We start from the raw sequence: 27,841 nt of genomic DNA on the forward strand, positions 1-27,841 counted from the left end.
GGGACCAGAGGCCGGGCCCCATGGTGCCCAAAGCAGGGGGAAGAGATCCTGCAAGAGCAGGGGACCCGTTTCTATGGTGCTCAAATGCTCTCCTGGCCCTCTGGTCTTGCAGAGCCAGGACCCACTGCACCCTGCTCAGGGGAAAGGGTCTCTGCAAGGGCAGAGGGCCGACACCTGTGCCGCAGGGCTCTGGGGAAAGATGCGGTCAGAGAGCACACGTCTGGGCCCCGTGAGAGTCAGCTCAGGGCAAAGAGACTGTGCAATACCTATGTTGCTCTGCCACGGACAAAGAGACCACGTGAGATCAGAGGGCCAGGCCCCACAGCACTAGCATCACGGCAAAAGGCCCTGCGAGAGCAGAGGGCCAGCGCCCATGGTTGCTGACGCAGGCGACAGAGCCCTGCAAGACCAGAGGGCGAGGACCCGTGCTGCTCAGATCAGGGCTTAGGGAGCCGGCAAGAACAGAGGCCCGGGCTCCATGGGAGCTGAATCCAGGCAAAGAGGCTGAGCAGGAGCAGAGCGCCAAGCCCCGTGGCACTCACTAGGAAGAAAGAGGCTCAGCAAGATGAGACGGCCACTCTCAGTGACGCTCACATCAGCGCACAGAGGCCCGACCAGTCCACAGGCTCAGACCCATGGCATTCGCAGGAGGGCAAGGAAGCCCTCCAAGACCAGCAGGCCAGGCCCCACGGCTCTTTCATCAGGGCACCTGGCTCCCCAGGGCTTGGCCCCCTGCATCAGCACTCATCCTCTCTTGCAATGGAGGCTATGGTTATGCAGCAGAAGAAAACACCGGCAGGCCCCCTGCTCTCTTCTCTCTTTGGGTGCAAGCTTTGCTGCCCTGCTCTGCATTGCTCTGCCCAGCACTGGGCACCGATGGACATCTCTTCCTGGGAGACGGGGGGAAGGTAGCCAGGCTCAGACAGCGTGCCTCCATCGCCTTTCTCTCCCTTCCCAGGCAACAGCTACCAAGGGTGACAAGCTGCTGCTCCTCCTAGACATACGCAAGTCTGTGGGACCTGATGAGATGCCTCCCAGAGTCCTGCGGGAATGGGCTGATGTAGGTGCCAATCCACTCTCCATGCTATTTGAAAAGTCATGGCAGTCAGGTGAAGTCCCGGGCGACTGGAAGAAGGGAATCATTGTGCCCATCTTTAAAAGGGGTAGAAAGGAGGAGCCGGGGAACTCCTGACCTGTCAGCCTCACCTCTGTGCCTGGGAAGATCGTGGAGCAGACCCTCCTAGAAGCTATGCTAATGCACACGGGGGGCAGGGAGGTGGTTTGAGAGAGCCAGCATGGCTTCACCAAGGGCAAGTCCTGCCTGACCAGCCTAGTGGCCTTCTATGATGGAGTGACTACGTAGGTCAGTGGGACAAGGGAAGAGCAATGGATGTCATCTGTCGGGACTGCTGAAAGGCCCTTGACACGGTCCCCCAGAGCACCCTTCTCTCTAAACTGGGGAGATACGGATTTGATGGGTGGACTGTTCAGTGGATAAGGAATTGCTTGGGCGGTCGCATCCAGAGGGTAGTGGTCAATGGCTCGACGTCCAGATGGAGACCGGTGACGAGTGGTGTCCCTCAGGGGTCTGCAAAAGCCAGGTCCCTCGGCCTCTCTTTGGGTGCTGCGTGCCCCAGACCAGAGTCCTGCAGATACCAATGGCCAGCAGCATTCAGAAGACACAGAGCAGGACCTGAACTGCCCACAGGACCAGTGAACGCCCCTGCAGAGACGCTTACGTGGTGAAGGCTGAGTTCTGGAGACTCCCTTCATCATCTTGGTGGTCCTTCGTGGGACCACATCTCCTCCGGTGTGTCCACGTCTCTCTTGTACTGGGGAGCACAGCACTGGACACAGGACTCCAGGTGTGGCCTCACCAGTGCTGAGGAGAGGGGAAGGATCCCCTCCCTCAACCCGCTGGCAATCCTCCTCCCAGTGCAGCCCGCGACGCCGTTAGCCGCCTTTGTGGCAAGGGCACGTTGCTGGCTCATGTGCAACTTTGTGCCCACCGACACCCCCAGGTCTCTTTCTGCCAACCTGCTTCCCAGCCAGGCAGCCCCCAGCCTATGCTGGCGCCTGGGCTTGTTCCTTTCCTCCCCAGCTGCAGGACTTTGCGCCTCCCCTTGTTGAACATCGAGGGGTTCCTGCCCTGCTGCATCGCCGCACCCGCTCTCCCACCGGGCTGACCCCAGCGGCCACAGGGCCCAGCAGACACACGAGGAAGCGGTGGCCGTAGCACCAGAGGAGGGGTAGAGAGCAGCACGGCTGGCGAGAGCAGTGCCCACGGGATTGAGAGCAGGACCGAGACTACTTCTGCACTTCTCATGCTTTCCTTTGCTTTTATTGGGTGCTAATTGGAGCTGAGGGGCCAGGATGACAAGGGGCTGGTGTGTGCCCCAGCTGTGGCTCGGCCCCACTTTAGCTGGTCCTTGAGGCACCTTCCCAGCATCACCGACGACGGGGTGGCTTCCTGGGGGGCTGGGAAGGGTCCTCGGAGTTGCCGGCCCTCCTCTTCGGGGCTCGCCGGGGTCCCCTACGGGAGTGCTCGCTGCCCCGGCTACGCGTGGAGGGCCCGGGCACAGCCTCCTCTGGGTCCTCCTGGACCTCTTCTTGCTCCCCACGGGTGGGAATGGGAGCGGAGGGGGTGCTGCCGCGACCCCCACGAAGGGCCGGGCTGGGGGCAGGAGAACCCCCTTGGGAGGCAGCGGGGCCGGGGGCAGCCGCAGGGCTGCCCTCCCGCTCCTCAGCTGCACGGGCCTCCCCCAGCTCCAGGACGCGTCGGGCCTCCCCGCTGCACCGGTGCAGGACGGTGGCAATGAGCCGCTGGACAAAGCTCCTTGTGCGCCTGCCCAAGGAGGCCCGCAGCAGCTGGACCAGAGCCTCCTCATCCAGGCCAAAGTATCGCAGGCTGGATGTGGCGAGGCTCTGCGCTGCTGCTGCTTCTTGGGCATCGTCAAGGAGCTGCCCCAGCTCCTGATGCAGCCAGGGCAGCAGGGGTTGGAGGACAGCAGGGTAGACCCGGAAGAGGGATGCCCAGACAGTGGCATGGAAGCCGCCCACTGGAGCCCAGGGCAGCGGCCCCGCGGCTGCTGGCCGGGGTCCTGCCGGGTGACGGAGGCTGTGGGCGGCTGGCTGTCCAGGAGCTCCTGCTGTTGGCTGGACGACGACTGATGGTGCCGCAGGCGGTGGGATGACGTGTTCCGCAAAGTCGTCGTCCGCCCGCACCGAGTGCACGATGGAGCTCACCCTCCTCTTGCAGAGGGGGCACTCGGGCTTGCTCTCAGCCCACCGCAGGATGCAGGTGTAACAGAACTGGTGGAGGCATGGCACCACGTAGCTGGCCCCCTCCCAGCTGCCCAGGCAGATTGGGCAGCGGTTCTCCAGCTCCGTGCCCATGCTCTCCACGTGCTGCGGTGGGCTGCGGGGAGCTGGCGGTGACAAGCCGCTCCCTCTCACTGCCTCTGCAGCAGCAGGTGTCAAGCTAGGAAAGAAGGAGAGGACACAGGTGTTGGCTGGCCGGACGAGGGGCAGAAGAAATGCCCAGGTCCCTCAAGAAGGAAACCGTCCCAGCTCCCCAGGGTGAGGTTTCCCCGCACAGCTCACCTCTGCTGCTGCGGTGCTGCGGGGCTGCGGGGAGCTGGCGGTGACAAGCCGCTCCCTCTCACTGCCGCTGCAGCAGCAGGTGTCAAGCTAGGAAAGAAGGAGAGGACACAGTTGTTGGCTGGCTGGAGAAGGAGCAGAAGAAATGCCCAGGTCCCTCAAGAAGGAAACCGTCCCAGCTCCCCAGGGTGAGGTTTCCCCGCACAGCTCACCTCTGCTGCGGTGCTGCGGGGCTGCGGGGAGCTGGCGGTGACAAGCCGCTCCCTCTCACTGCCGCTGCAGCAGCAGGTGTCAAGCTAGGAAAGAAGGAGAGGACACAGGTGTTGGCTGGCTGGACGAGGGGCGGAAGAAATGCCCAGGTCCCTCAAGAAGGAAACCGTCCCAGCTCCCCAGGGTGAGGTTTCCCCGCACAGCTCACCTCTGCTGCTGCGAGCGCGCCTCCTGGGTGCCCCGGCTGCCGGAAAGTGGCAGGGCCGGGGAAAATCCTCTGATGGCTCTGGGGTCGGGCACCAAGGGCTGCACTCGACAACTCCCTGGGCACGACCTCAGCACCAACCACAGCCTTGCACGACACTCCAGACCTCGCGTACTCGCTCAGCCGGAGTGCAGGCACGAGCCAGCGGGCTGAGGCTCGCTGCCCGGATATAAGCACCGAGGGACACCTGGTCATAATCCGTCGCTCGGGGACATCGGAACCCCATCGCTCGGTGACATCAGTGTCCATCGTGCGCGCACCACGGGCCATCCTTGCCTGCGGCGCTCATTGTGGCAGCGCTCTGGCCCCAGCACACGTGCCTGGGGATACTGCAACGCCATGGCCCCTTCCATCCCCCATCGCTTCTCTCGTGCTCAGTATCGGTGCGTCACGCCAGCCACCGAGGCCTTGGACGTGTCTTGCCGGGGCCCCGTCAGGTCGCTCTGGCCGTGGCCGGCGTCGATAGGTTCACGTGGCAGGAGGCTTCCTTCAGTAACACCTCCTGCCTCCCTGGGATGCTGCAGGACAAAGTCACACAGGCTCTCTCCACGGCCCAGCGTTGCTGGCCAGCCCTCTGGGATCCCTGGCTTCCTCCCACGGCACACCAAAGGCAGCACTTTGATGGCTCAACGAGTAGGAGAAAATCCCCAAACCAATGCCCCCAACCCCAGGCTCTGGCTGTCCAGTTGCCAAAGGAGGTTGCACCCCTCGCCCGCCATGGAGACACCACAGGGCACGGTCACTTCTCCAGATGGGTTTTTGTCTTCAGTTCCTGCCACACCTTGGGCCAGGGTGGACGTAGTGCTGGGGCCCCAGCTCGGATGTGGGACCGGATGGGGCCCATCTTTCCCCAGTTGGAGTCTGCAGGGGGATGGGGTGAACACTGAAAATAAGAGCCATACTGATAGACCTTGGGCTGCCCGGCCCTCTGACTTGGAGGACCAGAACTGTGGGAGTAGCGCCTTTCCGTTTGTGGACACCGAAACTGTAAGGGGCCAGTGGTACCCGTTGAATGTTCCTAAGCCCGTGGGGCCAGATGGGATTCATCCCAGAGTACAGAAGGAGCTAGCGGGTGTTACGGCAGGACCCCTCTCAATCATCTGCCAAAGGTCTTGGGAGTCTGGTGAGGTCCCACTGACTGGGAGCTCCTCAGTGTTAGTCCAATTTACAAGAAGGGCATGAGGGAAGAGCCAGGAAACTACAGCCCTGTTAGTCTCACCTCAGCACCGGGAAAAATTATGGAGGAGATGATGCTGGGTGCTGTTGAAAGGCGTTTCAAGGAGAATGCCGTCATCAGGCACGGCCAACACGGCCTCACAAAGGGAATGTCCTGTTTCATGAATTTGATATCCGTCTACGATAAGGTCACCCGCCTAGGGGATGAAGGCAAGGTGGTGGATGTAGTTTTCTGGGATTTTAGTAAGGCTCTGGACACCGTCCCTCACAGCACCTTTGTGGACAAGTAGTCCATCTGGAGGTGAGCAGGTGCATGGTGCGCTGGGTGAAGAACCGGCTGAACGGCAGGGCTCAAGGGGCTCTAGCGACGGGGGCTACCTCTGGCTGGTGACTGGTCACCAGCGGTGTTCCTCAGGTCTCAGTCCTGTTTGATATTTGTATCAGTCACCTGGAGACAGGAGTTGAATGCACATTAGCAAGCCTGCTGTTGATACTAAACTGGGAGGTGCTGTTGACTCTCTCGAGGGATAGGAGGCCTTGCAGGGGGAGCTAGATAGATTGGAGCATTGGGCAACGATTAATGGGATGAAATTTAACAAGTCCAAATGCCGGATTCTGCACCTGGGAGGGAGGAACTCTGGTCACAAGTGTAAGTTGGCAGAGGAGCGGCTGGAGAGCCGCCCTGCAGAAAGGGATCTGCGGGTGCTGGTTGACAGCAGGCTCAACGGGAGTCAGCGGTGTGCCCTGGCAGCCAAGAGGGCAAACCGCATCCTGGCGAGCATCAAACACAGCCACAGCCAGCCAGCCAAAGGAGGTGATTACCCCGCCGTATTGAGCGTGGGAGCGGCCTCACCTTGAGCGCTGTGTGCGGTTCTGGGCCCCGCAGTTCACAAAGGGTGCGAAGGCACCTGAGTGTGTCCAGAGGAGGGCAACAAAGCTGCTGGAAGGGCTGGAAGGCATGTCCTGTGAGGAGTGGCTGAGGACACAGGGTTTGTCTAGTTTGCAGAAAAGGAGGCTGAGGGGCGACCTCATTGCTCTCGACGGCTTCCCGAGCAGGGGAGGCGGAGAGGGAGGTGCTGATCTCTTCTCCCTGCGATCCAGCGACACGACGCCTGGGAATGGTTCAAAGCTGCGGCAGGGGAGGTTCAGACTTGACATGAGGAAACACTTGTTCACCAAGAGGGTGGGCAAATTCTGGAACGGGCTTCCTGCAGAGGTGGTTGATGCCCCAGGCCTGTCAGCATTTAAGAGGCATTTGGACAATATCCTTAATAGCATGCTTTAACTTTTGGTCAGCCCTGAAGTGGTCAGGCGATTGGACAAGATGATCATTGTAGGTCCCTTCCAACTGAACTACTCTGTTCCATTCCATTCCATTCCATTCTGTTCATTGCTCTTAGACCTCCCCTGGGAGGTCAGAGGCAGCATTTGGCTTGGTCTTGGGGATTTCTCCTATCTTTCTTGCCTAGCCGGTGGGGCAGGGTTGATCCCCTCTGCTCAGCACCCATCAGGCCTCATCTAGGCCCTATGCCACATCTCGGGGCCTCAGACAGGAGACATGTCAATAAACCAGAGGGGCTCGGGGGAGGCCACTGAGATGGTGGGGCTGGAGCACTTGCCCTTCCAGAAGGGTCAAGTGCTTCAGCATGGAGCAGAAAAGGCTTCGGGGCACCCAACAGCACGCCCTGGTGCCTGTGGGGAAGAGACAAGAGGGTGGGGACAGAGTCTTCCCAGCAGTGCCTGGCAGGAGGGTGAGAGACAGTGGCATCGGCTGAAACTAGAGAGCTTCAGGCGGGAGAGAAGCGGGGAGAAATCACTGTGCGGATCATTAAACCGTGGAGTGGGTAGCCCAAAAAGGGTGTGGGAGCCCCTGGGACCCTGGAGGTCCTCGAGACCCGAGTGGGCACAACCCAGAGCACGACTGCCGCAAGCCTGTGAAGGGATGCCCTGTGAAGTCCAGGAAGAGGAAGCACCGCCAGTGTGAAATGTAGCAAAGCTTTCCAAAGGTGCAACAACTTCTAGACACTGCAATGTCAGAAAACTACTTGTTTCATTTGGTTCAACAGCTCTCGAGAGAATCTTTTGAATTTGGGAGGGAGGGGAGGTGTGGGGTGGTGGCTATTTGCTGCTTCTGTTTCCCGTTCTAAACAGATTTCTGCAGCCAAAAAATACGTCTGGCAGACTACCCAGGTTTGACAGCGGAAAAGTGGTAGGAGTCACAAACGCCATTGAGGTTGAATTCTGCCATCGTTTGGTAGTTGACTGGGGTCATCTTGAGCGCTCCCACAAAACGGAGACGGAGAGTGGGAGGGCGCAAGGGGGTGTGGACACTAAAAGAAAAGCCCAGAGGGAAACAAAGCGGGAGAAAAACCCTTCAAAAAGAAGGCATCGATTTGTGTCAGATTGCTGGAGCAGGTTGCTCAAGAGTGAAGATGAATTCTTCCTGAGCCAGAGCAGTGTGGCAAGACCCCGCGAGAGCCGCCTGAAGGCGGCTGCTCTCATGCACCGTGTGGTCTCCAGAGAGAGCCCGTCTCCTGCAGCTGGGTTCTCCTCCCAGGGCAGACCCTCTGGCCTTTAGTGCAGGCCCAGAGCGGCGGGGCCTGGCCTGCTCTTGCCGCTTTCTGCCTGCGCGCCCGCAGAGCCTCCCCCTGCTCCGCCGCTCCCCGGGTTCCTGCCGCGTGCCCGAGGCATGCCGGATCACCTGTGGGCCTGGCACTGGGGTCTGGGTCTTTAGCTGGGGCCCGGCAGCAGCTCTCGGTGCCAAACTCAGCAGCTGCCTACGGTCTCTCCCCTCATCTCGCGTGGCTGCCTCTGCGTTGGCCCCATGTCGTCTGCGGGGCCTCCGGCAGGAGACACGAAGGAGAGGAAAGAGGTGCAGCAAGACCAGGCAGCCACTCTCAACAGCACACAGAGGCCCTGCAAAAGCACACGGCCAGGCCCTCTGGCACCCTGCTTGCAGACGAGGGGCCTTGCAAGGCCAGAGGGGCTTGCCTTGCTGCACCTCAGTTACGGCAGGGACATGCTGCATGAGTGGCGGGCAAGGCCCCGCGTCGCTCGCAGGCCCCACGGCACTCGATTCATGGCAAAGGGGGCCTGCAAGAGTCGGGTGTCAGGCTCCGTGTTACTTTTATCGGGGGAAAGGGGCCCTGCCAAAGCAGAGTGCCAGGCGCCATGGCGCTTCGATCAGGAAAAAGAGGCCTGGCAAGAGCAGAGGCCGGAGTCCCTTAGCTCTCGAACGAGGGGGAAAAGCTCCAGCAAGACCAGTTGGCCCGTCTCCGTGACGCTCACATCAGCGCACATGCGCCCCTCGGGACCAGAGGCCGGGCCCCATGGTGCCCAAAGCAGGGGGGAAGAGATCCTGCAAGAGCAGGGGACCCGTTTCTATGGTGCTCAAATGCTCTCCTGGCCCTCTGGTCTTGCAGAGCCAGGACCCACTGCACCCTGCTCAGGGGAAAGGGGCTCTGCAAGGGCAGAGGGCCGACACCTGTGCCGCAGGGCTCTGGGGAAAGATGCGCTCAGAGAGCACACGTCTGGGCCCCGTGAGAGTCAGCTCAGGGCAAAGAGACTGTGCAATACCTATGTTGCTCTGCCACGGACAAAGAGACCACGTGAGATCAGAGGGCCAGGCCCCACAGCACTAGCATCACGGCAAAAGGCCCTGCGAGAGCAGAGGGCCAGCGCCCATGGTTGCTGACGCAGGCGACAGAGCCCTGCAAGACCAGAGGGCGAGGACCCGTGCTGCTCAGATCAGGGCTTAGGGAGCCGGCAAGAACAGAGGCCCGGGCTCCATGGGAGCTGAATCCAGGCAAAGAGGCTGAGCAGGAGCAGAGCGCCAAGCCCCGTGGCACTCACTAGGAAGAAAGAGGCTCAGCAAGATGAGACGGCCACTCTCAGTGACGCTCACATCAGCGCACAGAGGCCCGACCAGTCCACAGGCTCAGACCCATGGCATTCGCAGGAGGGCAAGGAAGCCCTCCAAGACCAGCAGGCCAGGCCCCACGGCTCTTTCATCAGGGCACCTGGCTCCCCAGGGCTTGGCCCCCTGCATCAGCACTCATCCTCTCTTGCAATGGAGGCTATGGTTATGCAGCAGAAGAAAACACCGGCAGGCCCCCTGCTCTCTTCTCTCTTTGGGTGCAAGCTTTGCTGCCCTGCTCTGCATTGCTCTGCCCAGCACTGGGCACCGATGGACGTCTCTTCCTGGGAGACGGGGGGAAGGTAGCCAGGTTCAGACAGCGTGCCTCCATCGCCTTTCTCTCCCTTCCCAGGCAACAGCTACCAAGGGTGACAAGCTGCTGCTCCTCCTAGACATTCGCAAGTCTGTGGGACCTGATGAGATGCCTCCCAGAGTCCTGCGGGAATGGGCTGATGTAGGTGCCAATCCACTCTCCATGCTATTTGAAAAGTCATGGCAGTCAGGTGAAGTCCCGGGCGACTGGAAGAAGGGAATCATTGTGCCCATCTTTAAAAGGGGTAGAAAGGAGGAGCCGGGGAACTCCTGACCTGTCAGCCTCACCTCTGTGCCTGGGAAGATCGTGGAGCACACCCTCCTAGAAGCTATGCTAATGCACACGGGGGGCAGGGAGGTGGTTTGAGAGAGCCAGCATGGCTTCACCAAGGGCAAGTTCTGCCTGACCAGCCTAGTGGCCTTCTATGATGGAGTGACTACGTAGGTCAGTGGGACAAGGGAAGAGCAATGGATGTCATCTGTCGGGACTGCTGAAAGGCCCTTGACACGGTCCCCCAGAGCACCCTTCTCTCTAAACTGGGGAGATACGGATTTGATGGGTGGACTGTTCAGTGGATAAGGAATTGCTTGGGCGGTCGCATCCAGAGGGTAGTGGTCAATGGCTCGATGTCCAGATGGAGACCGGTGACGAGTGGTGTCCCTCAGGGGTCTGCAAAAGCCAGGTCCCTCGGTCTCTCTTTGGGTGCTGCGTGCCCCAGACCAGAGTCCTGCAGATACCAATGGCCAGCAGCATTCAGAAGACACAGAGCAGGACCTGAACTGCCCACAGGACCAGTGAACGCCCCTGCAGAGACGCTTACGTGGTGAAGGCTGAGTTCTGGAGACTCCCTTCATCATCTTGGTGGTCCTTCGTGGGACCACATCTCCTCCGGTGTGTCCACGTCTCTCTTGTACTGGGGAGCACAGCACTGGACACAGGACTCCAGGTGCGGCCTCACCAGTGCTGAGGAGAGGGGAAGGATCCCCTCCCTCAACCCGCTGGCAATCCTCCTCCCAGTGCAGCCCGCGACGCCGTTAGCCGCCTTTGTGGCAAGGGCACGTTGCTGGCTCATGTGCAACTTTGTGCCCACCGACACCCCCAGGTCTCTTTCTGCCAACCTGCTTCCCAGCCAGGCAGCCCCCAGCCTATGCTGGCGCCTGGGCTTGTTCCTTTCCTCCCCAGCTGCAGGACTTTGCGCCTCCCCTTGTTGAACATCGAGGGGTTCCTGCCCTGCTGCATCGCCGCACCCGCTCTCCCACCGGGCTGACCCCAGCGGCCACAGGGCCCAGCAGACACACGAGGAAGCGGTGGCCGTAGCACCAGAGGAGGGGTAGAGAGCAGCACGGCTGGCGAGAGCAGTGCCCACGGGATTGAGAGCAGGACCGAGACTACTTCTGCACTTCTCATGCTTTCCTTTGCTTTTATTGGGTGCTAATTGGAGCTGAGGGGCCAGGATGACAAGGGGCTGGTGTGTGCCCCAGCTGTGGCTCGGCCCCACTTTAGCTGGTCCTTGAGGCACCTTCCCAGCATCACCGACGACGGGGTGGCTTCCTGGGGGGCTGGGAAGGGTCCTCGGAGTTGCCGGCCCTCCTCTTCGGGGCTCGCCGGGGTCCCCTACGGGAGTGCTCGCTGCCCCGGCTACGCGTGGAGGGCCCGGGCACAGCCTCCTCTGGGTCCTCCTGGACCTCTTCTTGCTCCCCACGGGTGGGAATGGGAGCGGAGGGGGTGCTGCCGCGACCCCCACGAAGGGCCGGGCTGGGGGCAGGAGAACCCCCTTGGGAGGCAGCGGGGCCGGGGGCAGCCGCAGGGCTGCCCTCCCGCTCCTCAGCTGCACGGGCCTCCCCCAGCTCTAGGACGCGTCGGGCCTCCCCGCTGCACCGGTGCAGGACGGTGGCAATGAGCCGCTGGACAAAGCTCCTTGTGCGCCTGCCCAAGGAGGCCCGCAGCAGCTGGACCAGAGCCTCCTCATCCAGGCCAAAGTATCGCAGGCTGGATGTGGTGAGGCTCTGCGCTGCTGCTGCTTCCTGGGCATCGTCAAGGAGCTGCCCCAGCTCCTGATGCAGCCAGGGCAGCAGGGGTTGGAGGACAGCAGGGTAGACCCGGAAGAGGGATGCCCAGACAGTGGCATGGAAGCCGCCCACTGGAGCCCAGGGCAGCGGCCCTGCGGCTGCTGGCCGGGGTCCTGCCGGGTGACGGAGGCTGTGGGCGGCTGGCTGTCCAGGAGCTCCTGCTGTTGGCTGGACGACGACTGATGGTGCCGCAGGCGGTGGGATGACGTGTTCCGCAAAGTCGTCGTCCGCCCGCACCGAGTGCACGATGGAGCTCACCCTCCTCTTGCAGAGGGGGCACTCGGGCTTGCTCTCAGCCCACCGCAGGATGCAGGTGTAACAGAACTGGTGGAGGCATGGCACCACGTAGCTGGCCCTCTCCCAGCTGTCCAGGCAGATTGGGCAGCGGTTCTCCAGCTCCGTGCCCATGCTCTCCACGTGCTGCGGTGGGCTGCGGGGAGCTGGCGGTGACAAGCCGCTCCCTCTCACTGCCGCTGCAGCAGCAGGTGTCAAGCTAGGAAAGGAAGAGAGGACACAGGTGTTGGCTGGCTGGAGAAGGAGCAGAAGAAATGCCCAGGTCCCTCAAGAAGGAAACCCTCCCAGCTCCCCAGGGTGAGGTTTCCCCGCACAGCTCACCTCTGCTGCTGCGGTGCTGCGGGGCTGCGGGGAGCTGGCGGTGACAAGCCGCTCCCTCTCACTGCCGCTGCAGCAGCAGGTGTCAAGCTAGGAAAGAAGGAGAGGACACAGTTGTTGGCTGGCTGGAGAAGGAGCAGAAGAAATGCCCAGGTCCCTCAAGAAGGAAACCGTCCCAGCTCCCCAGGGTGAGGTTTCCCCGCACAGCTCACCTCTGCTGCGGTGCTGCGGGGCTGCGGGGAGCTGGCGGTGACAAGCCGCTCCCTCTCACTGCCGCTGCAGCAGCAGGTGTCAAGCTAGGAAAGAAGGAGAGGACACAGGTGTTGGCTGGCTGGACGAGGGGCGGAAGAAATGCCCAGGTCCCTCAAGAAGGAAACCGTCCCAGCTCCCCAGGGTGAGGTTTCCCCGCACAGCTCACCTCTGCTGCTGCGAGCGCGCCTCCTGGGTGCCCCGGCTGCCGGAAAGTGGCAGGGCCGGGGAAAATCCTCTGATGGCTCTGGGGTCGGGCACCAAGGGCTGCACTCGACAACTCCCTGGGCACGACCTCAGCACCAACCACAGCCTTGCACGACACTCCAGACCTCGCGTACTCGCTCAGCCGGAGTGCAGGCACGAGCCAGCGGGCTGAGGCTCGCTGCCCGGATATAAGCACCGAGGGACACCTGGTCATAATCCGTCGCTCGGGGACATCGGAACCCCATCGCTCGGTGACATCAGTGTCCGTCGTGCGCGCACCACGGGCCATCCTTGCCTGCGGCGCTCATTGTGGCAGCGCTCTGGCCCCAGCACACGTGCCTGGGGATACTGCAACGCCATGGCCCCTTCCATCCCCCATCGCTTCTCTCGTGCTCAGTATCGGTGCGTCACGCCAGCCACCGAGGCCTTGGACGTGTCTTGCCGGGGCCCCGTCAGGTCGCTCTGGCCGTGGCCGGCGTCGATAGGTTCACGTGGCAGGAGGCTTCCTTCAGTAACACCTCCTGCCTCCCTGGGATGCTGCAGGACAAAGTCACACAGGCTCTCTCCACGGCCCAGCGTTGCTGGCCAGCCCTCTGGGATCCCTGGCTTCCTCCCACGGCACACCAAAGGCAGCACTTTGATGGCTCAACGAGTAGGAGAAAATCCCCAAACCAATGCCCCCAACCCCAGGCTCTGGCTGTCCAGTTGCCAAAGGAGGTTGCACCCCTCGCCCGCCATGGAGACACCACAGGGCACGGTCACTTCTCCAGATGGGTTTTTGTCTTCAGTTCCTGCCACACCTTGGGCCAGGGTGGACGTAGTGCTGGGGCCCCAGCTCGGATGTGGGACCGGATGGGGCCCATCTTTCCCCAGTTGGAGTCTGCAGGGGGATGGGGTGAACACTGAAAATAAGAGCCATACTGATAGACCTTGGGCTGCCCGGCCCTCTGACTTGGAGGACCAGAACTGTGGGAGTAGCGCCTTTCCGTTTGTGGACACCGAAACTGTAAGGGGCCAGTGGTACCCGTTGAATGTTCCTAAGCCCGTGGGGCCAGATGGGATTCATCCCAGAGTACAGAAGGAGCTAGCGGGTGTTACGGCAGGACCCCTCTCAATCATCTGCCAAAGGTCTTGGGAGTCTGGTGAGGTCCCACTGACTGGGAGCTCCTCAGTGTTAGTCCAATTTACAAGAAGGGCATGAGGGAAGAGCCAGGAAACTACAGCCCTGTTAGTCTCACCTCAGCACCGGGAAAAATTATGGAGGAGATGATGCTGGGTGCTGTTGAAAGGCGTTTCAAGGAGAATGCCGTCATCAGGCACGGCCAACACGGCCTCACAAAGGGAATGTCCTGTTTCATGAATTTGATATCCGTCTACGATAAGGTCACCCGCCTAGGGGATGAAGGCAAGGTGGTGGATGTAGTTTTCTGGGATTTTAGTAAGGCTCTGGACACCGTCCCTCACAGCACCTTTGTGGACAAGTAGTCCATCTGGAGGTGAGCAGGTGCATGGTGCGCTGGGTGAAGAACCGGCTGAACGGCAGGGCTCAAGGGGCTCTAGCGACGGGGGCTACCTCTGGCTGGTGACTGGTCACCAGCGGTGTTCCTCAGGTCTCAGTCCTGTTTGATATTTGTATCAGTCACCTGGAGACAGGAGTTGAATGCACATTAGCAAGCCTGCTGTTGATACTAAACTGGGAGGTGCTGTTGACTCTCTCGAGGGATAGGAGGCCTTGCAGGGGGAGCTAGATAGATTGGAGCATTGGGCAACGATTAATGGGATGAAATTTAACAAGTCCAAATGCCGGATTCTGCACCTGGGAGGGAGGAACTCTGGTCACAAGTGTAAGTTGGCAGAGGAGCGGCTGGAGAGCCGCCCTGCAGAAAGGGATCTGCGGGTGCTGGTTGACAGCAGGCTCAACGGGAGTCAGCGGTGTGCCCTGGCAGCCAAGAGGGCAAACCGCATCCTGGCGAGCATCAAACACAGCCACAGCCATCCAGCCAAAGGAGGTGATTACCCCGCCGTATTGAGCGTGGGAGCGGCCTCACCTTGAGCGCTGTGTGCGGTTCTGGGCCCCGCAGTTCACAAAGGGTGCGAAGGCACCTGAGTGTGTCCAGAGGAGGGCAACAAAGCTGCTGGAAGGGCTGGAAGGCATGTCCTGTGAGGAGTGGCTGAGGACACAGGGTTTGTCTAGTTTGCAGAAAAGGAGGCTGAGGGGCGACCTCATTGCTCTCGACGGCTTCCCGAGCAGGGGAGGCGGAGAGGGAGGTGCTGATCTCTTCTCCCTGCGATCCAGCGACACGACGCCTGGGAATGGTTCAAAGCTGCGGCAGGGGAGGTTCAGACTTGACATGAGGAAACACTTGTTCACCAAGAGGGTGGGCAAATTCTGGAACGGGCTTCCTGCAGAGGTGGTTGATGCCCCAGGCCTGTCAGCATTTAAGAGGCATTTGGACAATATCCTTAATAGCATGCTTTAACTTTTGGTCAGCCCTGAAGTGGTCAGGCGATTGGACAAGATGATCATTGTAGGTCCCTTCCAACTGAACTACTCTGTTCCATTCCATTCCATTCCATTCTGTTCATTGCTCTTAGACCTCCCCTGGGAGGTCAGAGGCAGCATTTGGCTTGGTCTTGGGGATTTCTCCTATCTTTCTTGCCTAGCCGGTGGGGCAGGGTTGATCCCCTCTGCTCAGCACCCATCAGGCCTCATCTAGGCCCTATGCCACATCTCGGGGCCTCAGACAGGAGACATGTCAATAAACCAGAGGGGCTCGGGGGAGGCCACTGAGATGGTGGGGCTGGAGCACTTGCCCTTCCAGGAGGGTCAAGTGCTTCAGCATGGAGCAGAAAAGGCTTCGGGGCACCCAACAGCACGCCCTGGTGCCTGTGGGGAAGAGACAAGAGGGTGGGGACAGAGTCTTCCCAGCAGTGCCTGGCAGGAGGGTGAGAGACAGTGGCATCGGCTGAAACTAGAGAGCTTCAGGCGGGAGAGAAGCGGGGAGAAATCACTGTGCGGATCATTAAACCGTGGAGTGGGTAGCCCAAAAAGGGTGTGGGAGCCCCTGGGACCCTGGAGGTCCTCGAGACCCGAGTGGGCACAACCCAGAGCACGACTGCCGCAAGCCTGTGAAGGGATGCCCTGTGAAGTCCAGGAAGAGGAAGCACCGCCAGTGTGAAATGTAGCAAAGCTTTCCAAAGGTGCAACAACTTCTAGACACTGCAATGTCAGAAAACTACTTGTTTCATTTGGTTCAACAGCTCTCGAGAGAATCTTTTGAATTTGGGAGGGAGGGGAGGTGTGGGGTGGTAGCTATTTGCTGCTTCTGTTTCCCGTTCTAAACAGATTTCTGCAGCCAAAAAATACGTCTGGCAGACTACCCAGGTTTGACAGCGGAAAAGTGGTAGGAGTCACAAACGCCACTGAGGTTGAATTCTGCCATCGTTTGGTAGTTGACTGGGGTCATCTTGAGCGCTCCCACAAAACGGAGACGGAGAGTGGGAGGGCGCAAGGGGGTGTGGACACTAAAAGAAAAGCCCAGAGGGAAACAAAGCGGGAGAAAAACCCTTCAAAAAGAAGGCATCGATTTGTGTCAGATTGCTGGAGCAGGTTGCTCAAGAGTGAAGATGAATTCTTCCTGAGCCAGAGCAGTGTGGCAAGACCCCGCGAGAGCCGCCTGAAGGCGGCTGCTCTCATGCACCGTGTGGTCTCCAGAGAGAGCCCGTCTCCTGCAGCTGGGTTCTCCTCCCAGGGCAGACCCTCTGGCCTTTAGTGCAGGCCCAGAGCGGCGGGGCCTGGCCTGCTCTTGCTGCTTTCTGCCTGCGCGCCCGCAGAGCCTCCCCCTGCTCCGCCGCTCCCCGGGTTCCTGCCGCGTGCCCGAGGCATGCCGGATCACCTGTGGGCCTGGCACTGGGGTCTGGGTCTTTAGCTGGGGCCCGGCAGCAGCTCTCGGTGCCAAACTCAGCAGCTGCCTACGGTCTCTCCCCTCATCTCGCGTGGCTGCCTCTGCGTTGGCCCCATGTCGTCTGCGGGGCCTCCGGCAGGAGACACGAAGGAGAGGAAAGAGGTGCAGCAAGACCAGGCAGCCACTCTCAACAGCACACAGAGGCCCTGCAAAAGCACACGGCCAGGCCCTCTGGCACCCTGCTTGCAGACGAGGGGCCTTGCAAGGCCAGAGGGGCTTGCCTTGCTGCACCTCAGTTACGGCAGGGACATGTCGCATGAGTGGCGGGCAAGGCCCCGCGTCGCTCGCAGGCCCCACGGCACTCGATTCATGGCAAAGGGGGCCTGCAAGAGTCGGGTGTCAGGCTCCGTGTTACTTTTATCGGGGGAAAGGGGCCCTGCCAAAGCAGAGTGCCAGGCGCCATGGCGCTTCGATCAGGAAAAAGAGGCCTGGCAAGAGCAGAGGCCGGAGTCCCTTAGCTCTCGAACGAGGGGGAAAAGCTCCAGCAAGACCAGTTGGCCCGTCTCCGTGACGCTCACATCAGCGCACATGCGCCCCTCGGGACCAGAGGCCGGGCCCCATGGTGCCCAAAGCAGGGGGGAAGAGATCCTGCAAGAGCAGGGGACCCGTTTCTATGGTGCTCAAATGCTCTCCTGGCCCTCTGGTCTTGCAGAGCCAGGACCCACTGCACCCTGCTCAGGGGAAAGGGTCTCTGCAAGGGCAGAGGGCCGACACCTGTGCCGCAGGGCTCTGGGGAAAGATGCGGTCAGAGAGCACACGTCTGGGCCCCGTGAGAGTCAGCTCAGGGCAAAGAGACTGTGCAATACCTATGTTGCTCTGCCACGGACAAAGAGACCACGTGAGATCAGAGGGCCAGGCCCCACAGCACTAGCATCACGGCAAAAGGCCCTGCGAGAGCAGAGGGCCAGCGCCCATGGTTGCTGACGCAGGTGACAGAGCCCTGCAAGACCAGAGGGCGAGGACCCGTGCTGCTCAGATCAGGGCTTAGGGAGCCGGCAAGAACAGAGGCCCGGGCTCCATGGGAGCTGAATCCAGGCAAAGAGGCTGAGCAGGAGCAGAGCGCCAAGCCCCGTGGCACTCACTAGGAAGAAAGAGGCTCAGCAAGATGAGACGGCCTCTCTCAGTGACGCTCACATCAGCGCACAGAGGCCCGACCAGTCCACAGGCTCAGACCCATGGCATTCGCAGGAGGGCAAGGAAGCCCTCCAAGACCAGCAGGCCAGGCCCCACGGCTCTTTCATCAGGGCACCTGGCTCCCCAGGGCTTGGCCCCCTGCATCAGCACTCATCCTCTCTTGCAATGGAGGCTATGGTTATGCAGCAGAAGAAAACACCGGCAGGCCCCCTGCTCTCTTCTCTCTTTGGGTGCAAGCTTTGCTGCCCTGCTCTGCATTGCTCTGCCCAGCACTGGGCACCGATGGACGTCTCTTCCTGGGAGACGGGGGGAAGGTAGCCAGGTTCAGACAGCGTGCCTCCATCGCCTTTCTCTCCCTTCCCAGGCAACAGCTACCAAGGGTGACAAGCTGCTGCTCCTCCTAGACATTCGCAAGTCTGTGGGACCTGATGAGATGCCTCCCAGAGTCCTGCGGGAATGGGCTGATGTAGGTGCCAATCCACTCTCCATGCTATTTGAAAAGTCATGGCAGTCAGGTGAAGTCCCGGGCGACTGGAAGAAGGGAAACATTGTGCCCATCTTTAAAAGGGGTAGAAAGGAGGAGCCGGGGAACTCCTGACCTGTCAGCCTCACCTCTGTGCCCGGGAAGATCGTGGAGCAGACCCTCCTAGAAGCTATGCTAATGCACACGGGGGGCAGGGAGGTGGTTTGAGAGAGCCAGCATGGCTTCACCAAGGGCAAGTCCTGCCTGACCAGCCTAGTGGCCTTCTATGATGGAGTGACTACGTAGGTCAGTGGGACAAGGGAAGAGCAATGGATGTCATCTGTCGGGACTGCTGAAAGGCCCTTGACACGGTCCCCCAGAGCACCCTTCTCTCTAAACTGGGGAGATACGGATTTGATGGGTGGACTGTTCAGTGGATAAGGAATTGCTTGGGCGGTCGCATCCAGAGGGTAGTGGTCAATGGCTCGATGTCCAGATGGAGACCGGTGACGAGTGGTGTCCCTCAGGGGTCTGCAAAAGCCAGGTCCCTCGGTCTCTCTTTGGGTGCTGCGTGCCCCAGACCAGAGTCCTGCAGATACCAATGGCCAGCAGCATTCAGAAGACACAGAGCAGGACCTGAACTGCCCACAGGACCAGTGAACGCCCCTGCAGAGACGCTTACGTGGTGAAGGCTGAGTTCTGGAGACTCCCTTCATCATCTTGGTGGTCCTTCGTGGGACCACATCTCCTCCGGTGTGTCCACGTCTCTCTTGTACTGGGGAGCACAGCACTGGACACAGGACTCCAGGTGTGGCCTCACCAGTGCTGAGGAGAGGGGAAGGATCCCCTCCCTCAACCCGCTGGCAATCCTCCTCCCAGTGCAGCCCGCGACGCCGTTAGCCGCCTTTGTGGCAAGGGCACGTTGCTGGCTCATGTGCAACTTTGTGCCCACCGACACCCCCAGGTCTCTTTCTGCCAACCTGCTTCCCAGCCAGGCAGCCCCCAGCCTATGCTGGCGCCTGGGCTTGTTCCTTTCCTCCCCAGCTGCAGGACTTTGCGCCTCCCCTTGTTGAACATCGAGGGGTTCCTGCCCTGCTGCATCGCCGCACCCGCTCTCCCACCGGGCTGACCCCAGCGGCCACAGGGCCCAGCAGACACACGAGGAAGCGGTGGCCGTAGCACCAGAGGAGGGGTAGAGAGCAGCACGGCTGGCGAGAGCAGTGCCCACGGGATTGAGAGCAGGACCGAGACTACTTCTGCACTTCTCATGCTTTCCTTTGCTTTTATTGGGTGCTAATTGGAGCTGAGGGGCCAGGATGACAAGGGGCTGGTGTGTGCCCCAGCTGTGGCTCGGCCCCACTTTAGCTGGTCCTTGAGGCACCTTCCCAGCATCACCGACGACGGGGTGGCTTCCTGGGGGGCTGGGAAGGGTCCTCGGAGTTGCCGGCCCTCCTCTTCGGGGCTCGCCGGGGTCCCCTACGGGAGTGCTCGCTGCCCCGGCTACGCGTGGAGGGCCCGGGCACAGCCTCCTCTGGGTCCTCCTGGACCTCTTCTTGCTCCCCACGGGTGGGAATGGGAGCGGAGGGGGTGCTGCCGCGACCCCCACGAAGGGCCGGGCTGGGGGCAGGAGAACCCCCTTGGGAGGCAGCGGGGCCGGGGGCAGCCGCAGGGCTGCCCTCCCGCTCCTCAGCTGCACGGGCCTCCCCCAGCTCCAGGACGCGTCGGGCCTCCCCGCTGCACCGGTGCAGGACGGTGGCAATGAGCCGCTGGACAAAGCTCCTTGTGCGCCTGCCCAAGGAGGCCCGCAGCAGCTGGACCAGAGCCTCCTCATCCAGGCCAAAGTATCGCAGGCTGGATGTGGTGAGGCTCTGCGCTGCTGCTGCTTCCTGGGCATCGTCAAGGAGCTGCCCCAGCTCCTGATGCAGCCAGGGCAGCAGGGGTTGGAGGACAGCAGGGTAGACCCGGAAGAGGGATGCCCAGACAGTGGCATGGAAGCCGCCCACTGGAGCCCAGGGCAGCGGCCCCGCGGCTGCTGGCCGGGGTCCTGCCGGGTGACGGAGGCTGTGGGCGGCTGGCTGTCCAGGAGCTCCTGCTGTTGGCTGGACGACGACTGATGGTGCCGCAGGCGGTGGGATGACGTGTTCCGCAAAGTCGTCGTCCGCCCGCACCGAGTGCACGATGGAGCTCACCCTCCTCTTGCAGAGGGGGCACTCGGGCTTGCTCTCAGCCCACCGCAGGATGCAGGTGTAACAGAACTGGTGGAGGCATGGCACCACGTAGCTGGCCCTCTCCCAGCTGTCCAGGCAGATTGGGCAGCGGTTCTCCAGCTCCGTGCCCATGCTCTCCACGTGCTGCGGTGGGCTGCGGGGAGCTGGCGGTGACAAGCCGCTCCCTCTCACTGCCGCTGCAGCAGCAGGTGTCAAGCTAGGAAAGGAAGAGAGGACACAGGTGTTGGCTGGCTGGAGAAGGAGCAGAAGAAATGCCCAGGTCCCTCAAGAAGGAAACCGTCCCAGCTCCCCAGGGTGAGGTTTCCCCGCACAGCTCACCTCTGCTGCTGCGGTGCTGCGGGGCTGCGGGGAGCTGGCGGTGACAAGCCGCTCCCTCTCACTGCCGCTGCAGCAGCAGGTGTCAAGCTAGGAAAGAAGGAGAGGACACAGTTGTTGGCTGGCTGGAGAAGGAGCAGAAGAAATGCCCAGGTCCCTCAAGAAGGAAACCGTCCCAGCTCCCCAGGGTGAGGTTTCCCCGCACAGCTCACCTCTGCTGCGGTGCTGCGGGGCTGCGGGGAGCTGGCGGTGACAAGCCGCTCCCTCTCACTGCCGCTGCAGCAGCAGGTGTCAAGCTAGGAAAGAAGGAGAGGACACAGGTGTTGGCTGGCTGGACGAGGGGCGGAAGAAATGCCCAGGTCCCTCAAGAAGGAAACCGTCCCAGCTCCCCAGGGTGAGGTTTCCCCGCACAGCTCACCTCTGCTGCTGCGAGCGCGCCTCCTGGGTGCCCCGGCTGCCGGAAAGTGGCAGGGCCGGGGAAAATCCTCTGATGGCTCTGGGGTCGGGCACCAAGGGCTGCACTCGACAACTCCCTGGGCACGACCTCAGCACCAACCACAGCCTTGCACGACACTCCAGACCTCGCGTACTCGCTCAGCCGGAGTGCAGGCACGAGCCAGCGGGCTGAGGCTCGCTGCCCGGATATAAGCACCGAGGGACACCTGGTCATAATCCGTCGCTCGGGGACATCGGAACCCCATCGCTCGGTGACATCAGTGTCCGTCGTGCGCGCACCACGGGCCATCCTTGCCTGCGGCGCTCATTGTGGCAGCGCTCTGGCCCCAGCACACGTGCCTGGGGATACTGCAACGCCATGGCCCCTTCCATCCCCCATCGCTTCTCTCGTGCTCAGTATCGGTGCGTCACGCCAGCCACCGAGGCCTTGGATGTGTCTTGCCGGGGCCCCGTCAGGTCGCTCTGGCCGTGGCCGGCGTCGATAGGTTCACGTGGCAGGAGGCTTCCTTCAGTAACACCTCCTGCCTCCCTGGGATGCTGCAGGACAAAGTCACACAGGCTCTCTCCACGGCCCAGCGTTGCTGGCCAGCCCTCTGGGATCCCTGGCTTCCTCCCACGGCACACCAAAGGCAGCACTTTGATGGCTCAACGAGTAGGAGAAAATCCCCAAACCAATGCCCCCAACCCCAGGCTCTGGCTGTCCAGTTGCCAAAGGAGGTTGCACCCCTCGCCCGCCATGGAGACACCACAGGGCACGGTCACTTCTCCAGATGGGTTTTTGTCTTCAGTTCCTGCCACACCTTGGGCCAGGGTGGACGTAGTGCTGGGGCCCCAGCTCGGATGTGGGACCGGATGGGGCCCATCTTTCCCCAGTTGGAGTCTGCAGGGGGATGGGGTGAACACTGAAAATAAGAGCCATACTGATAGACCTTGGGCTGCCCGGCCCTCTGACTTGGAGGACCAGAACTGTGGGAGTAGCGCCTTTCCGTTTGTGGACACCGAAACTGTAAGGGGCCAGTGGTACCCGTTGAATGTTCCTAAGCCCGTGGGGCCAGATGGGATTCATCCCAGAGTACAGAAGGAGCTAGCGGGTGTTACGGCAGGACCCCTCTCAATCATCTGCCAAAGGTCTTGGGAGTCTGGTGAGGTCCCACTGACTGGGAGCTCCTCAGTGTTAGTCCAATTTACAAGAAGGGCATGAGGGAAGAGCCAGGAAACTACAGCCCTGTTAGTCTCACCTCAGCACCGGGAAAAATTATGGAGGAGATGATGCTGGGTGCTGTTGAAAGGCGTTTCAAGGAGAATGCCGTCATCAGGCACGGCCAACACGGCCTCACAAAGGGAATGTCCTGTTTCATGAATTTGATATCCGTCTACGATAAGGTCACCCGCCTAGGGGATGAAGGCAAGGTGGTGGATGTAGTTTTCTGGGATTTTAGTAAGGCTCTGGACACCGTCCCTCACAGCACCTTTGTGGACAAGTAGTCCATCTGGAGGTGAGCAGGTGCATGGTGCGCTGGGTGAAGAACCGGCTGAACGGCAGGGCTCAAGGGGCTCTAGCGACGGGGGCTACCTCTGGCTGGTGACTGGTCACCAGCGGTGTTCCTCAGGTCTCAGTCCTGTTTGATATTTGTATCAGTCACCTGGAGACAGGAGTTGAATGCACATTAGCAAGCCTGCTGTTGATACTAAACTGGGAGGTGCTGTTGACTCTCTCGAGGGATAGGAGGCCTTGCAGGGGGAGCTAGATAGATTGGAGCATTGGGCAACGATTAATGGGATGAAATTTAACAAGTCCAAATGCCGGATTCTGCACCTGGGAGGGAGGAACTCTGGTCACAAGTGTAAGTTGGCAGAGGAGCGGCTGGAGAGCCGCCCTGCAGAAAGGGATCTGCGGGTGCTGGTTGACAGCAGGCTCAACGGGAGTCAGCGGTGTGCCCTGGCAGCCAAGAGGGCAAACCGCATCCTGGCGAGCATCAAACACAGCCACAGCCATCCAGCCAAAGGAGGTGATTACCCCGCCGTATTGAGCGTGGGAGCGGCCTCACCTTGAGCGCTGTGTGCGGTTCTGGGCCCCGCAGTTCACAAAGGGTGCGAAGGCACCTGAGTGTGTCCAGAGGAGGGCAACAAAGCTGCTGGAAGGGCTGGAAGGCATGTCCTGTGAGGAGTGGCTGAGGACACAGGGTTTGTCTAGTTTGCAGAAAAGGAGGCTGAGGGGCGACCTCATTGCTCTCGACGGCTTCCCGAGCAGGGGAGGCGGAGAGGGAGGTGCTGATCTCTTCTCCCTGCGATCCAGCGACACGACGCCTGGGAATGGTTCAAAGCTGCGGCAGGGGAGGTTCAGACTTGACATGAGGAAACACTTGTTCACCAAGAGGGTGGGCAAATTCTGGAACGGGCTTCCTGCAGAGGTGGTTGATGCCCCAGGCCTGTCAGCATTTAAGAGGCATTTGGACAATATCCTTAATAGCATGCTTTAACTTTTGGTCAGCCCTGAAGTGGTCAGGCGATTGGACAAGATGATCATTGTAGGTCCCTTCCAACTGAACTACTCTGTTCCATTCCATTCCATTCCATTCTGTTCATTGCTCTTAGACCTCCCCTGGGAGGTCAGAGGCAGCATTTGGCTTGGTCTTGGGGATTTCTCCTATCTTTCTTGCCTAGCCGGTGGGGCAGGGTTGATCCCCTCTGCTCAGCACCCATCAGGCCTCATCTAGGCCCTATGCCACATCTCGGGGCCTCAGACAGGAGACATGTCAATAAACCAGAGGGGCTCGGGGGAGGCCACTGAGATGGTGGGGCTGGAGCACTTGCCCTTCCAGGAGGGTCAAGTGCTTCAGCATGGAGCAGAAAAGGCTTCGGGGCACCCAACAGCACGCCCTGGTGCCTGTGGGGAAGAGACAAGAGGGTGGGGACAGAGTCTTCCCAGCAGTGCCTGGCAGGAGGGTGAGAGACAGTGGCATCGGCTGAAACTAGAGAGCTTCAGGCGGGAGAGAAGCGGGGAGAAATCACTGTGCGGATCATTAAACCGTGGAGTGGGTAGCCCAAAAAGGGTGTGGGAGCCCCTGGGACCCTGGAGGTCCTCGAGACCCGAGTGGGCACAACCCAGAGCACGACTGCCGCAAGCCTGTGAAGGGATGCCCTGTGAAGTCCAGGAAGAGGAAGCACCGCCAGTGTGAAATGTAGCAAAGCTTTCCAAAGGTGCAACAACTTCTAGACACTGCAATGTCAGAAAACTACTTGTTTCATTTGGTTCAACAGCTCTCGAGAGAATCTTTTGAATTTGGGAGGGAGGGGAGGTGTGGGGTGGTAGCTATTTGCTGCTTCTGTTTCCCGTTCTAAACAGATTTCTGCAGCCAAAAAATACGTCTGGCAGACTACCCAGGTTTGACAGCGGAAAAGTGGTAGGAGTCACAAACGCCACTGAGGTTGAATTCTGCCATCGTTTGGTAGTTGACTGGGGTCATCTTGAGCGCTCCCACAAAACGGAGACGGAGAGTGGGAGGGCGCAAGGGGGTGTGGACACTAAAAGAAAAGCCCAGAGGGAAACAAAGCGGGAGAAAAACCCTTCAAAAAGAAGGCATCGATTTGTGTCAGATTGCTGGAGCAGGTTGCTCAAGAGTGAAGATGAATTCTTCCTGAGCCAGAGCAGTGTGGCAAGACCCCGCGAGAGCCGCCTGAAGGCGGCTGCTCTCATGCACCGTGTGGTCTCCAGAGAGAGCCCGTCTCCTGCAGCTGGGTTCTCCTCCCAGGGCAGACCCTCTGGCCTTTAGTGCAGGCCCAGAGCGGCGGGGCCTGGCCTGCTCTTGCTGCTTTCTGCCTGCGCGCCCGCAGAGCCTCCCCCTGCTCCGCCGCTCCCCGGGTTCCTGCCGCGTGCCCGAGGCATGCCGGATCACCTGTGGGCCTGGCACTGGGGTCTGGGTCTTTAGCTGGGGCCCGGCAGCAGCTCTCGGTGCCAAACTCAGCAGCTGCCTACGGTCTCTCCCCTCATCTCACGTGGCTGCCTCTGCGTTGGCCCCATGTCGTCTGCGGGGCCTCCGGCAGGAGACACGAAGGAGAGGAAAGAGGTGCAGCAAGACCAGGCAGCCACTCTCAACAGCACACAGAGGCCCTGCAAAAGCACACGGCCAGGCCCTCTGGCACCCTGCTTGCAGACGAGGGGCCTTGCAAGGCCAGAGGGGCTTGCCTTGCTGCACCTCAGTTACGGCAGGGACATGTCGCATGAGTGGCGGGCAAGGCCCCGCGTCGCTCGCAGGCCCCACGGCACTCGATTCATGGCAAAGGGGGCCTGCAAGAGTCGGGTGTCAGGCTCCGTGTTACTTTTATCGGGGGAAAGGGGCCCTGCCAAAGCAGAGTGCCAGGCGCCATGGCGCTTCGATCAGGAAAAAGAGGCCTGGCAAGAGCAGAGGCCGGAGTCCCTTAGCTCCCGAACGAGGGGGAAAAGCTCCAGCAAGACCAGTTGGCCCGTCTCCGTGACGCTCACATCAGCGCACACGCGCCCCTCGGGACCAGAGGCCGGGCCCCATGGTGCCCAAAGCAGGGGGGAAGAGATCCTGCAAGAGCAGGGGACCCGTTTCTATGGTGCTCAAATGCTCTCCTGGCCCTCTGGTCTTGCAGAGCCAGGACCCACTGCACCCTGCTCAGGGGAAAGGGTCTCTGCAAGGGCAGAGGGCCGACACCTGTGCCGCAGGGCTCTGGGGAAAGATGCGCTCAGAGAGCACACGTCTGGGCCCCGTGAGAGTCAGCTCAGGGCAAAGAGACTGTGCAATACCTATGTTGCTCTGCCACGGACAAAGAGACCACGTGAGATCAGAGGGCCAGGCCCCACAGCACTAGCATCACGGCAAAAGGCCCTGCGAGAGCAGAGGGCCAGCGCCCATGGTTGCTGACGCAGGCGACAGAGCCCTGCAAGACCAGAGGGCGAGGACCCGTGCTGCTCAGATCAGGGCTTAGGGAGCCGGCAAGAACAGAGGCCCGGGCTCCATGGGAGCTGAATCCAGGCAAAGAGGCTGAGCAGGAGCAGAGCGCCAAGCCCCGTGGCACTCACTAGGAAGAAAGAGGCTCAGCAAGATGAGACGGCCACTCTCAGTGACGCTCACATCAGCGCACAGAGGCCCGACCAGTCCACAGGCTCAGACCCATGGCATTCGCAGGAGGGCAAGGAAGCCCTCCAAGACCAGCAGGCCAGGCCCCACGGCTCTTTCATCAGGGCACCTGGCTCCCCAGGGCTTGGCCCCCTGCATCAGCACTCATCCTCTCTTGCAATGGAGGCTATGGTTATGCAGCAGAAGAAAACACCGGCAGGCCCCCTGCTCTCTTCTCTCTTTGGGTGCAAGCTTTGCTGCCCTGCTCTGCATTGCTCTGCCCAGCACTGGGCACCGATGGACATCTCTTCCTGGGAGACGGGGGGAAGGTAGCCAGGCTCAGACAGCGTGCCTCCATCGCCTTTCTCTCCCTTCCCAGGCAACAGCTACCAAGGGTGACAAGCTGCTGCTCCTCCTAGACATACGCAAGTCTGTGGGACCTGATGAGATGCCTCCCAGAGTCCTGCGGGAATGGGCTGATGTAGGTGCCAATCCACTCTCCATGCTATTTGAAAAGTCATGGCAGTCAGGTGAAGTCCCGGGCGACTGGAAGAAGGGAATCATTGTGCCCATCTTTAAAAGGGGTAGAAAGGAGGAGCCGGGGAACTCCTGACCTGTCAGCCTCACCTCTGTGCCTGGGAAGATCGTGGAGCAGACCCTCCTAGAAGCTATGCTAATGCACACGGGGGGCAGGGAGGTGGTTTGAGAGAGCCAGCATGGCTTCACCAAGGGCAAGTCCTGCCTGACCAGCCTAGTGGCCTTCTATGATGGAGTGACTACGTAGGTCAGTGGGACAAGGGAAGAGCAATGGATGTCATCTGTCGGGACTGCTGAAAGGCCCTTGACACGGTCCCCCAGAGCACCCTTCTCTCTAAACTGGGGAGATACGGATTTGATGGGTGGACTGTTCAGTGGATAAGGAATTGCTTGGGCGGTCGCATCCAGAGGGTAGTGGTCAATGGCTCGACGTCCAGATGGAGACCGGTGACGAGTGGTGTCCCTCAGGGGTCTGCAAAAGCCAGGTCCCTCGGCCTCTCTTTGGGTGCTGCGTGCCCCAGACCAGAGTCCTGCAGATACCAATGGCCAGCAGCATTCAGAAGACACAGAGCAGGACCTGAACTGCCCACAGGACCAGTGAACGCCCCTGCAGAGACGCTTACGTGGTGAAGGCTGAGTTCTGGAGACTCCCTTCATCATCTTGGTGGTCCTTCGTGGGACCACATCTCCTCCGGTGTGTCCACGTCTCTCTTGTACTGGGGAGCACAGCACTGGACACAGGACTCCAGGTGTGGCCTCACCAGTGCTGAGGAGAGGGGAAGGATCCCCTCCCTCAACCCGCTGGCAATCCTCCTCCCAGTGCAGCCCGCGACGCCGTTAGCCGCCTTTGTGGCAAGGGCACGTTGCTGGCTCATGTGCAACTTTGTGCCCACCGACACCCCCAGGTCTCTTTCTGCCAACCTGCTTCCCAGCCAGGCAGCCCCCAGCCTATGCTGGCGCCTGGGCTTGTTCCTTTCCTCCCCAGCTGCAGGACTTTGCGCCTCCCCTTGTTGAACATCGAGGGGTTCCTGCCCTGCTGCAT

At 60.7% G+C, this 27,841-nt stretch overlaps 1 protein-coding gene across 2 annotated transcripts in view; it reads left to right on the forward strand.

Moving 5' to 3' along the window:
• The window catches only part of FER (FER tyrosine kinase), a 247,172-nt gene that overhangs the window by 33,295 nt on the left and 186,036 nt on the right, over positions 1-27,841 (forward strand). The gene's annotated exons all lie outside the window — the stretch shown is intronic.

This window comes from Phalacrocorax carbo, chromosome Z (genome assembly GCF_963921805.1).
Source record: "Phalacrocorax carbo chromosome Z, bPhaCar2.1, whole genome shotgun sequence".
NCBI lineage: Eukaryota > Metazoa > Chordata > Aves > Suliformes > Phalacrocoracidae > Phalacrocorax > Phalacrocorax carbo.